Below are 12,046 nucleotides of genomic sequence, written 5' to 3' on the forward strand. Positions count from 1 at the left end.
ATAAATGAGTTCACCACACATTATGTACAAAAATAAGAAAATTTAATTAAGGAAACTACCTAGGCAATTACTTCTAGTACAAGAAGTGATTATTAAATTAGGTAAAACTTCAAAACTCATGGTGTGAGGTTACACATAGGCCACACATAATTCTAAATGTAAATGTAATTGAGGAAAAAGCCAGAAGCCCATATAAGCACCCTATAAACTAACAGGTGCCACAGGCACTTCTATATTTCAGAGATAAAGAATTGGAGCCTGTTCAGCAAAGTCAAGATTAGCTGATGTAGAAATAAAATGTCTTTGCCACATAAATCTCTCCAGTGCTTCATCCATGAACCATCAACACCATTCAGAGTTACTGTCTAATTATGCACATTCAGGTACATTCATGGTTAGTGTTTCATCAGAAATGATGTAGTGTGGGGTCTATTTTACTGACATTTATTATAAAAGCATTTATAAATGACTTCAGTACTTTATTTATAGAATCTTTATGCATGTGAGGAGGATCCTTATATTTTTCAGCTTTATATTGCTACTTTTCATGGAGGTAGTTATATACTAGATACTTTCAGATTTTTATTTCCTAAGGATGATGGGATAAGTTTTGTAGAAATAGCTGTCTTATGGCACACTTTTCTTAAAGCTTAAAAGTAATGTTTAAATAAAACTGGCAAATAAGATTTGAATATTTACAGCTATGACATACATCATGTATTCAAGTACTAAACTTTATATGGAGAGTAAGAAAAAATAATGTACATCAAGATTTCATTTTTATGATTAAATAAAACAGTTTTGAAGAAATATAGTAACAATCAAAATAAAGACAATTCCATTCAAATATGATCAGTCTTACAGAAAGTTGGGGGGAAAATGCTACCTGAGTCTAAATAACCAGAATGCATTAACACCTAGACAGCCGAGCATCAGTTGTGTAACACATGTAGGCCAGATGTCAACTGGCATCCACTTACATCTTAAGATCTCAACTACATTATCTGAACACTCACTCATTCCATGTCCTCTAGATGAGTAATACCTTCCCAAACCTCTGGCCTATCTGCGTAGCTGCTTCCACTAAATGAACTCAGTTTGGCATTATCGAACATTGAGTTCTCTGTCCCTGTCTACACTGCATCAACCCAGATGGGGTATTAGAACATTCTGTAATTTCTAACAAATCAAAACAAAAACCACTCATTAAAAATAACCACTCATGTACTATAGATTTTCCTGAAGACAGTGAAGGAGCTGCCTCAGAGGAGGTAAAAGTTTCTACTACAACCACACAAATAACTTCAAATAGAAGATTAGACACAACTATTTTTCAAATGGCCTATTTCTCAGAAACCATCCCATCAAATGCCTCTCTTCTAAACCATGGGAGATCTTGAAATTTAGAAATGTGGAAAGCGTTCAGCAGAGTGATTCTGACGTGGGCTGTGGTTTCAATCACATAGTAAATGGAATTGCAACAGGTGGGGACTAGCCATACACTTATGTGTCTTCATGTAGTCTCAAGAGTTTCTCCATGGGGTCTGTCCACATAGGCTAATGTGGACTTCCTCATAGCACGGCAGCCTCTGGGAAATAGAGCTGCTTACACAGTAGCTCAGGGTTTCTTTGTGAGTGGTTGAGGCTGTACCTTTTAGGACTAGCCTCAGAAGTCACAGAGTGTTGCTTCAGTGTAGTCACAAGTCTAGGTAGGTTCAAGGTGAAGGAATATAGACTCACTTCTCAAAATCATAGTGTAAAGCTAGAATATGGAACGGGAGATGTCATGGCCATCTTTGGAAAATACAATCTGCCACATACGTTTATCATATTTTTACCCATTTTTTCTTAACATAAACATCAGAAAGTAATAGATATAAATGCATTAATTTCACATTTTACTATTATGAATACAGTTTTTAGTCACTAATGGAATGTATAAAGATCTGTAAATCAAACACAGAAATGTATGTGTTTTACAAAATTAATAGCATCATTAACCTGTCTACCAAGTAAGATTCATACAGCTGCTGCAGCTTTAGTTAAAGACATGTCAATGCCACTGAGGGTATAGAATCTAGAAGGGAATCTACTGGAAGAAGATGATGACCTGAGTTCTATTGTGAGCACTGTGTCCTAAGAAAAACATTTAAACCTTCTGGGCCTTATGGTTTGATCCTCCATAAAATGTCTTTTTTAAATATTATAATGTTGTTTTCTTTTCCTTCGACTGCATGGTAGGTAGCATTACCTCTTTTATGGATGAGACAATAAAACTCAAGGAGATAAAGTATACATCAAAAGACTAAAATCGGTGTCAAAGTTAAGAACAAAACTCAGCTCCAAGTTCACTACTCTCCACCACATAAACTACTCTGTCAATACAACAAAATACCAACAGGCGAATGCATTATTTTATCTAGAATACACTTAGAGTGGCTACAAAACTGAATGCAAATTTCCATCTGCTCTACTGATAATCACTGATTACTATATTTCAACCATACAGAAGATACAATCAATCCAAGGCCTATCCTGCTCACCTGAGTTTGCCAGGATTCCTGTCTGAAGAACGCCAGAGGGCCCCTCTAGAAAGTTACATGTGTCTCTGGTTTACACAGGATATGCCAAACTAGACTGACACAGTCCGCCCTATTGTATATTTGGCACACTCCAGTAGGTGTTCTCCCTGAACATTTAATCTGTTCCCCACCACCCTGAAAATAAATGTACATATGGTTACAGAGTATGCTAACTGCACAGTTATTATGCTAACATATTTGGATGATAATATGCCAACAGGGATCTACCTCAATTATTATTGGCATTGTTTATTTTTTTAAAAAAATCAAGTTGCAATAACTTATAATGTAAAATTGTGCTCAAATGCCAAAAAGGTAACAAGGTTTGCACGCAGTTGGCAATTTTTGCATACATTGGCCTTCTTAAATCAAGAATGAAAAGGGAAATCCTTTGGCACATGATTTAACAATTGCATACTATTACCTTTCTTCTCACCTAAAAAGAGAACTTTTGAGATTCATCTGTCACCTATGCACTTCACTCTAAGGGCAGAGCTATCTATTGAATACAATATCATGGCTTCTTCTTGAAATAAAAATTCAGAAGGACAATTCAATGTAATTACATAATTCTCAATTATATTGAGAATTTTGTAGGAGAAAAAAAGCAGTTATCAACATTAACCACCCCAAAAGCATTAGGAAACTTGAATAGGCCATTAACCATGGGGGAGGTTACAAAAATAATTGATTATTTTCACAAAAGACTCCAAAGACAGGGCTTCCCTGGTGGCACAGTGGTTGAGAGTCCGCTTGCCGATACAGGGGACACGGGTTCGTACCCCGGTCCGGGAAGATCCCACATGCCGCGGAGCGGCTGGGCCCGTGAGCCATGGCCTCTGAGCCTGCGCGTCCGGAGCCTGTGCTCCGCAACGGGAGAGGCCACAACAGTGAGAGGCCCGCGTACCGCAAAAAAAAAAAAAAAAAAAAAGACTCCAAAGACAGAGTTTTACCAGTGACCACTTTAGAACAGTAAAAATCATTTGTTTTGTTATAAAACTCTCTTGTTTTCTCAGTATATAACCATACCTTCAAATAATAAATTGGCTTTCCTTTTTTAAAGAAGGTAGTCTAAATAATCATTACAAAAATTATTACTGGAGTCAGATTGACCTGTTTTTGCATGTTAGTTCCACCATTCATGAGATATGTAACCTTGGTCAAGTAATCTGATCTCCCTAAGCTGCAGTTTCTTCTTCAGCAGCAAAATTAGAAAAATAATAATAGTAGATAAGATAATTCACACAAATTTCTAACAGCACTTGACACATGGTGTCAGTCAATATCAGTTTTTATTCTTGCTCATAACAACATCCATTAACATAATCATTGCTTTATTGGACATTCTGACTAATAATATAAGACATAAAGTGGAAATAAAAGGTATAATTAGAAGGAAAAAGATTAAATGACTATTATTATTAACAAGTATATAATTAATGTAACTCTAATTCTAAGAAAACCACAAATTTCTTATAATACCATAGATTAGAAAAGTGGCCAGGTATAGACAAAAGAATAAAAATAATAGCTTTCTTTAAGAAGTTAGAAGAGTTACTATAAAAATATTTCATTCCCATATGCAACAAAATTTTCCTGGAAAATAAACGGAAGAATGCATGTATAACAAATTTGAAAAGAAAAAGAAGAAAGGGAAATTTATCTTACCATAAAGAATTGAAACAAAAATTGTTGTAAGAACTGACAAAGAGACCAACATATCAGAAAATCTTAGTTCAGAAATATGAACATTCATGCACACATATGAGTTTACTACATGACAAAGCAAACATTATAAATCAATAATGAGGCATAGAGCACCAATATTTGTTGTTAGAAAAGCTATTTGGGAAATAATCAAGTTAGGCTTTTATCTCTATAATGATCACTTGCCCTATTGTTTGTCTCCCCAGCTCAAAATATTTCCCCTTCCCTGGTAACTACCCTTCCCCTGATTCTTTGATATGGAATCTGATCCACAGAGAATGGACTCCTAGAAGCCAGAGTTCATCCAACGTGACCTTGTTTCAGGGCAACATGAAGCACCGTATCCAAATTAGAAAAACAGGGTCACTTTCCTGGGAATTTGGGTTGGGAGTGACAACCAGATTTAGTCTTTCTCTGGATGGTTAGATGGTTCCCACTGGGACAAGGAAGTAGGGAAAACAAATGAAAAGGATGAGGAGATGCACTGAGAGCAAAGGCGAGAGAAGAAAAACAGAGACACAGAATCCCAATGGTATGCCCACCCTAGTTCCCTGTCTCTCCCTGAAGCATGGCGGCATCCTGAATGTCCCACATTTCTTACCCACATTCAGGGTAAGAAACAGCCTACCTTTTAAGAGCTCCAGAATTCTTGTGACTAGCATTCAGAAAATTCCTAAATAAAATTACTTTATCTACCAAAATAAATTCCAAAAAAAGTACATGCTAAATTTTAAAATCAGGTAAAATGCAACTATTAAAATATTCATCTTGGGAAGGTAAAGAATATCCTAAAAGTAAAAACTCTATGACAAAAAAAGAAAACTACATACTTCGCATTTCATACATATGGAGCGTTAGTACCTTTCATAAACAAATAACAGAAAATATCCACAACAAATATGACACAAATATACGAAAGTTATTTGTATTTTTAATGCAAAATGGGCTCTAAAAAAATGGAGAAATATGCTAACAGCCCAAAGTACAGTAAAAGCAGGCAAATCACAGAAGAACAGACAAATCTGAGAAGAAATACATAAGGTCATTAAACGTGTAAAAAATAGTCTAGAAATGTAAAGGAATGTTTTCAAATTTAAAATATTGATACATAGTACCTGTCCCAATATTGGTACATAGAAATAGGTACTAAATGGTTGGTAGCACTGTCAGAAATTAATTTTGCGACACATATAAAGACCTTCGTATGTGGTCATACCTTTTTGAGCTACTGTACTAAATCAGCACTTCTGCTTACAAGTGCAGAAACACAATTCAAAATGCTGTAATGGGAAAAGGAATGGATTGGCTCAGAGAGGTGAAAATTCCAGCAGTGTTCATGTTGGATCCCAGTGCTCTAACTTGTGCTTATGCATCTCTCTCTCTCCATATCAGGTCTGCATTCAACTGTGATGGTTTTTTTTTCCCCTCAGGCAAGCTCTCCCTCAGGTGCACTTTAGGTTTCTGTTCTACCAACTTTACTAGCCAGCAGAATGACTAATAAGGACTTACTGTATAGCACAGGAAACTCTACTCAATACTGTGTAATGACCTCTATGGGAAAAGAATCTAAAGAAGAGTGGATATATGTACATGTATAACTGATACACTTCGCTGTACAGCAGAAACTAACACAACACTGTAAGTCAACTATACTCCAATAAAAATTTTAAAAAGAGGACCTCAAATTCCCAACGGCTTTTTCTAAAATCTCAGGATAACATCTCATTGTATCTTATTGGCATGACTTGGGTCACACTTGCTCCTCTCTGAAGCAATCACTATGGTCAGGGAATAGGTTCAGCTTCCTGGGATAGAAACAAGGTGTGGGGTTCATCATGCCTGAATCAGAGCTTAAAACATAGGAATGGAGTTTAGGGTAAGTAGTTAACAAGAAAAAATCCAGGTGCTATTTCCAGGAGAAGGGAAATGGATGCTGTGCACTTAAAGATAACAGATGTCCATCACACCCCTAGACCTAGTAATTTAATTTCTAGGACTCTGGTCTAAAAAAACAATTAGAAGGAAAGAAAAGATTATGGTAAACATTTAAAAACTGTATTTCTTAGAGTACAAAAATGAAAACAATAGTAGGGAAATGACTAAATAAACTATAAATTTATTATTGTAACACTAGACACTGTTATATATATATTTATATATATAAATAAAATGTGACTATGGGGGTAAACACAATAGTATGTGAAAAAGTAGGATAAATATATAAAGTATAATCCCACTTTTGTACATATTTGTATTTGCCTAGAAAAATAAACTGAAAAAAGAAAAAACAGACCACAATGATAATCTAATGTGGTGGACTTTGGAGAGTTTTCTATAGGCATATGTATTAGTTTTTATCAGGTAAAAACTCTCTTAAAAAGTTACAAGAAGCAGAAATCTGGTAGATGATTATTACAGTGCTCAACACCTACTGTGCCCAGGCAGCCTGAAGTCAGGAAACACCTCCATGCTGGCCGATGCCTTTACTCCATAAACCTGAACATCACTTGAAATCTCTGAACTTTAGTATATACATCAGTAATATGGGAATAATAATGTCTGCTCTGCACACCACACATATAATTACTCTGAAAATCAAATAGCATAAGTAAAAAGCACTTTAAATTATAAACTGCTATAAAAGCTGACAGCATCTTGAAATAAAGACGCCAAAGCAATCCTGTGCACCCTTCCCCACTAGCATATTAAAGACCCAAACATGAGTAACATAATATCTAACTAATGCCTCAGTTTCTTAGCTTCCTTTGGACTTCACTTTTTAAGTTTATAAATGGAGGTAATAATACCTATTTGTTTGGTCTTATGTGAGGTAAACCTTGTTTATATGAGGTGACAATGAATACTTAACAAAGGTAGATTATCTGCTCACTTTTCTTCTTATACCCTACCTATTCCTTCATCTGTAAAATGCGCATGGTATAAACGCTCAGGGCTGAGGAGAAGCAGGTAGCTGATGTCCAAAAATCCTTCCCACTTATAAGCTGGATTTTTCAATGAAAGCCAAATCTCTTTCACAGAGCAGGGTATTGAATTATGCAGTACAAATAGCCAAACCAGTGGCCTCACAGATTCAACAGCATCTCTACCTGGAGCCTGCTAGGCAGGTGTGAGAGCTCACAGTACTGCTCCACCTGTGTGTTCAGGGGTAGTTATTTTTACATAAAGGACCAATGTGATTTCAGAGCCTCCAACATACCTCTGCCCAGCTTCCTCCTCTAAGAAAACTCGGAAACTTAAACATACATGGATTTCCTATGGAGTCACAGTGAGGGTGTAAGTATCTGCTGCACTCCCCCAGTTTGCCCAATATCCAAGTTTAACTCAAAAAAGAGCGACTCAAGGAATGATAAAGGAAACTACTTCAGAAAGGCATAGGACCTTCTAAATTTAAGCACTGTGACTTTCCCTCTTCTCTCATAAAATTCAGACTAGCCCTACAACCCTGTCCCACTCCTCACCAGCTGAGCTCTGTCCCCTCCCTTCTCCTGCAGCCCCCAGGGAAAAGCGTGCAGAATGCAAGTTCACCAGTGCCCACACTTCCCTTGCTCTGGCCTTGACCCTTTGGCAATTCTTCAAGACTCAAGACAAGAGCTGGTTTCTTTACCCAAATTACTAGAGCCTGCTTAAAATCTGGGGCAGCTGAGTATGTAGCCTGTCCCCACAGGGTAGGAATGTATTAACCACCCTATAAAAGTTATTTTTAAAGTTTTATTTAAGGAACAGCAGCTGGAGAATAAAGGAAAGAAAGGCAAAACACAATTCTTTTATACCCACGCTGCAATCCCCCTCATACCAATCTCCCATGACTCACTGTGGGAATTGCATCCATGTAAATGTTTTAAGTCTGACCTACAAAGCTGGAAACTGAAGAATACAGAAATAAACAGGAAATACAAAACAACCTTGTTCAATCAGACCCTTCTAGTTGCCTTGCTTAGTTATATTAGGGAAGTTTGACAACAGACTTGGAATTCATTCACCGGATTTATTTTTTTGGAGGGAATTACTAAAAAAAATTAAAGAGACATTAAAATACCATCACATATAATGAGCTCACTGCCATTTGGAACTTGTTTCCAATCAACACACTGTAAATGTTAGCAATGGAAGGTTTTCCAGCAGTCCCTATCCTTTGGTTGGGAGAGTAATCAGAAAAGAAATTCAGCAAACTACAAAGCCATGACGTACATAAATATTAATGTAGTCTACATGTTATTAATCTCTAAGTTATAATGAAAATTAGTTCTGCATTTCATTGTTATCTTAGTAATACCACATTCGAAATATATGATTGCTATATTTGTTTATTTGTTTTTTTAAAAAAAGGCACTGCTCACTTGGAATTCACCTGAATTCAACAAGATTTATTGAGAGCACCTATTGTGTGTGCAAGACAGTATCTACCTCAAGGAGCTTATACTGTTGTATGAAGAAAATAGATATGTGCACGCAGAAAACTGAATACATGAGATGCAATGTGCTATGAGGCTGGGAAAGGAGAACACATCACATCCAGTCAAGGAGTTTCAGGAACAGTCCACCAGAGATCACCTTGAGGAATGTGTAGAATTCTGACAAAATAGGAGGGAACATCATATGCAAGGCAGCAAGTGGGAAAGCAGTGTGCATGTTCAGAAAACAGTCACTAATCTCTCAGCAGCATGAGAAAGTGTGAAAAGATTTCAGGGGATAAGAGGCTCCAAACCTGGATCTATACTTTCTAGCTGTTTGACCTTTGGCAAGTTGCACAACTTCTCTAAGCCTCTTTTTCCTCCTGTTTAAAACTGAGTTACTAACAAGTGTACAGTGAGAGTATGACCATGCATGTGAAGTACCTATCATGGTGACTAGCATATAGTGAATGCTCAGTGAATGTTTAAAACAAAAGAGAAGAGCGGGAAGGAGGAAGAGCATAAAGAAAGGAGGGAGGGAGTGAGAGAAGAACGGAAGGAAAGAGATGGGAAGGGAGGGAGGGAAGTTGGGGGTTTTGACAGGTTTGGGCTTAAGATGTATATTTTGGAGCCATTTGCATATAAGCCCAAGACATTGAGGACAAACATCACAAACTAAGGCAGCGGACACAACTTCAGGGACACCTATATTTTGTGAGTGGGAAGAGGAAAAGGCATATGAGGTCACGATACAATGGAATAAAGATAGGACATGGGTTCAGATTTGGGTTCCACCAAAGTCTGTGTGATTTTGAAAAAATCTCTAAAACTTTAGTGGAAAAATATCTTCCTCACAGAATTATTCTGAAAAGTAAAAGGGATGAGATATATAAAATCACATAACACCACACCTTGTATATAGGTAACCATCAATAATTATTAGGCCCCTCCTCACTTTCTTGCTTGTCTCCCTTAGAGAGAGGAAAAGGAGCAGTGAATGTAAAGGGAAAGAAGCCTGATATAAGCACATGACAGTAGCTATAACAGAATAGAAGAAGATAGGGAATAAGCCAGAAATTCTGTGAGCGTTGTTGTATAGAGTTATCATGCATCTTTTTTTTTTTTTTTTTTTTTTTTTTTTTGCGGTATGCGGGCCTCTCACTCTTGTGGCCTCTCCCGTTGCGGAGCACAGGCTCCGGACGCGCAGGCTCAGCGGCCATGGCTCACGGCCGCAGCCGCTCCATGGCATGTGGGATCTTCCCGGACCGGGGCACCCGAACCCGTGTCCCCTGCACCGGCAGGCGGACTCTCAACCACTGCGCCACCAGGGAAGCCCTCATTCATCTTTAAGATTCAGTTTCAGTAGAAGGTTTGGTGGGAAAAGCTAGATTATAAATTGAAAATATTGAACAAGTAGTGAGGTTCTGGAGCAACCATTTAGTGTGTTCCTACCTGATATCTGGGCACGAAGCAAAGAATTAAGAAAAAATAGTAATATTCATGGATGGTGTTAAAAAAGGGACAACAGGCCCCAAGTGGAGTCACTTGTGCTAAGTCCATGTCATCAGCCCAAGGCTTAATACCTAACCTAATCACCGTTACAACCTCCCTCAGGAATGCAGTTTAAACCAGTCAGTCTGGATTTTTTTGGTCAGCACCAATGAGGGAATCTGCCACATAGGTAGGCCCTTTCCATCCCCCAAAGGAAGATGTGGTAATCCTCTCTCTGCCTATAAAAGCCTTCCATTTTGTACAGTTCCTTGGAGTTTCTTTCTATTTGCTAGATGGGATGCTGCCTACTTCATGAATCGTTTAATAAAGCCAGTTAGATCTTCAGACTTTCTCAGTTGAACTTTTGTTATTCAACAGTGTTAGGGTTAAGTGAGTTTTATTTAAGTTATTTAGGTTATTTATTTTCAGGGCTTGGATAACATGAAACCAAAAAGAAAACAAAAGGAAAGAAGAGATTAAGAATGAAGGCAAACGAAAGGGCATGTCTTGGTAGAGATAAATTGAATCTAGAACCTGGGTAAACTTTAGTAAACAAAGAGATATAACTCCTTTTGAGTCAAAGGTATTTGTGGTTGGTAGAGATACCTAAATATCTTGAGAGGGAGAAGATAATGGCTGAGAGAGGTCATGCCAGAAAGCATCCATCTTCTGAGCAGGGTTCTATAAGTGATTCCTGTTAGTGGGAGTGTTGCCAATAGCTAAGGATTCCCAAGTACTAGTGAAAGCCCTGTGAAAATGGCTGATCACGTCATCTCAACAAAGCACATGGAGACAAAACAAGGGTGACAGACCAGGAGAATTTTAAGTATGTGGAATAAAGCCTTGAAAGATCCATGACTTTAACAGACAAGAACAAACCTGACTCCATATTGGATCTATTCCTTTAGCTCTAAACTTTGTGCTCTGTATAGGTAGACTGGCAAGTCAATGGGTCTAGAAAGTAAAAGATCCCACAAGAATATTACTAAAAAACAAGGTTGATGAGTTCTAATCCAATGGCAGAGATTATTTCCCTCTTGATCTGTTTTATCTTGTCATATAACAAGGTGGTGATGTAGCCACAAAGATACCAGAATACACAGGCAAAACCTGGCTCCAGTTTGGACATATTTCCAAGTAATATGAAGATATTCCCAGGTACCAACAGAATTCCAATATTCAAATCAATAGGAGGTCTCTTTCTGGGCCTCTTTCAACTTTAGGGGCACCACTCTCTACATTTCTTCACACTAGTCTGACCTATTTTTCAAATTCTCCTTCCCTGGTTCTTCTACTTTCGGCTCCAATTATACTGATAACCCCTATGTCTTGTCCATATTTTCTCTTTTTATTCATTCAACACATTTATTAAGCTGCCATTATGTAACAGAAATTGGTGAAGGCACAAACATGAACAAAACATATTTAAGCGCTGTTGTCATTGACTTGACATTCTAATGGGGGAAGACTAAAAATTAACCAATAAATAAATTCACACTAAGTTAATGCAGTGGGTCAATATGTGTCCCCCCTCCGCAGAAAAAAAAGAAAAATGATATGTCCAAGTCCTAATCCCCAATATCTATGAATGTGACCTTATTTGAAAAAAAGAAAAAGCCTTTGCAGATATACTTAAGAATCTCGAGATGAGGTCATCATAGATTGTAGGGGAAGCTCTCAATCCAGTGACAGGTGTCTTTATAAAAAGGGAAGATACAGAGACACAGAAAGAAGGCCATGTAAAGAGGGAGGTAGAGATAGAGTTATACAGCCCTAAACCAAGGAATGCCGACAGCTTGGAGGGAGGCTAGGAGAAGCTAGCCACCAAAAGCTAGGAGAGAGGCATGAAACAGA

This window comes from Pseudorca crassidens, chromosome 8, assembly GCF_039906515.1.
Source record: "Pseudorca crassidens isolate mPseCra1 chromosome 8, mPseCra1.hap1, whole genome shotgun sequence".
Classification (NCBI taxonomy): Eukaryota; Metazoa; Chordata; class Mammalia; order Artiodactyla; family Delphinidae; genus Pseudorca; species Pseudorca crassidens.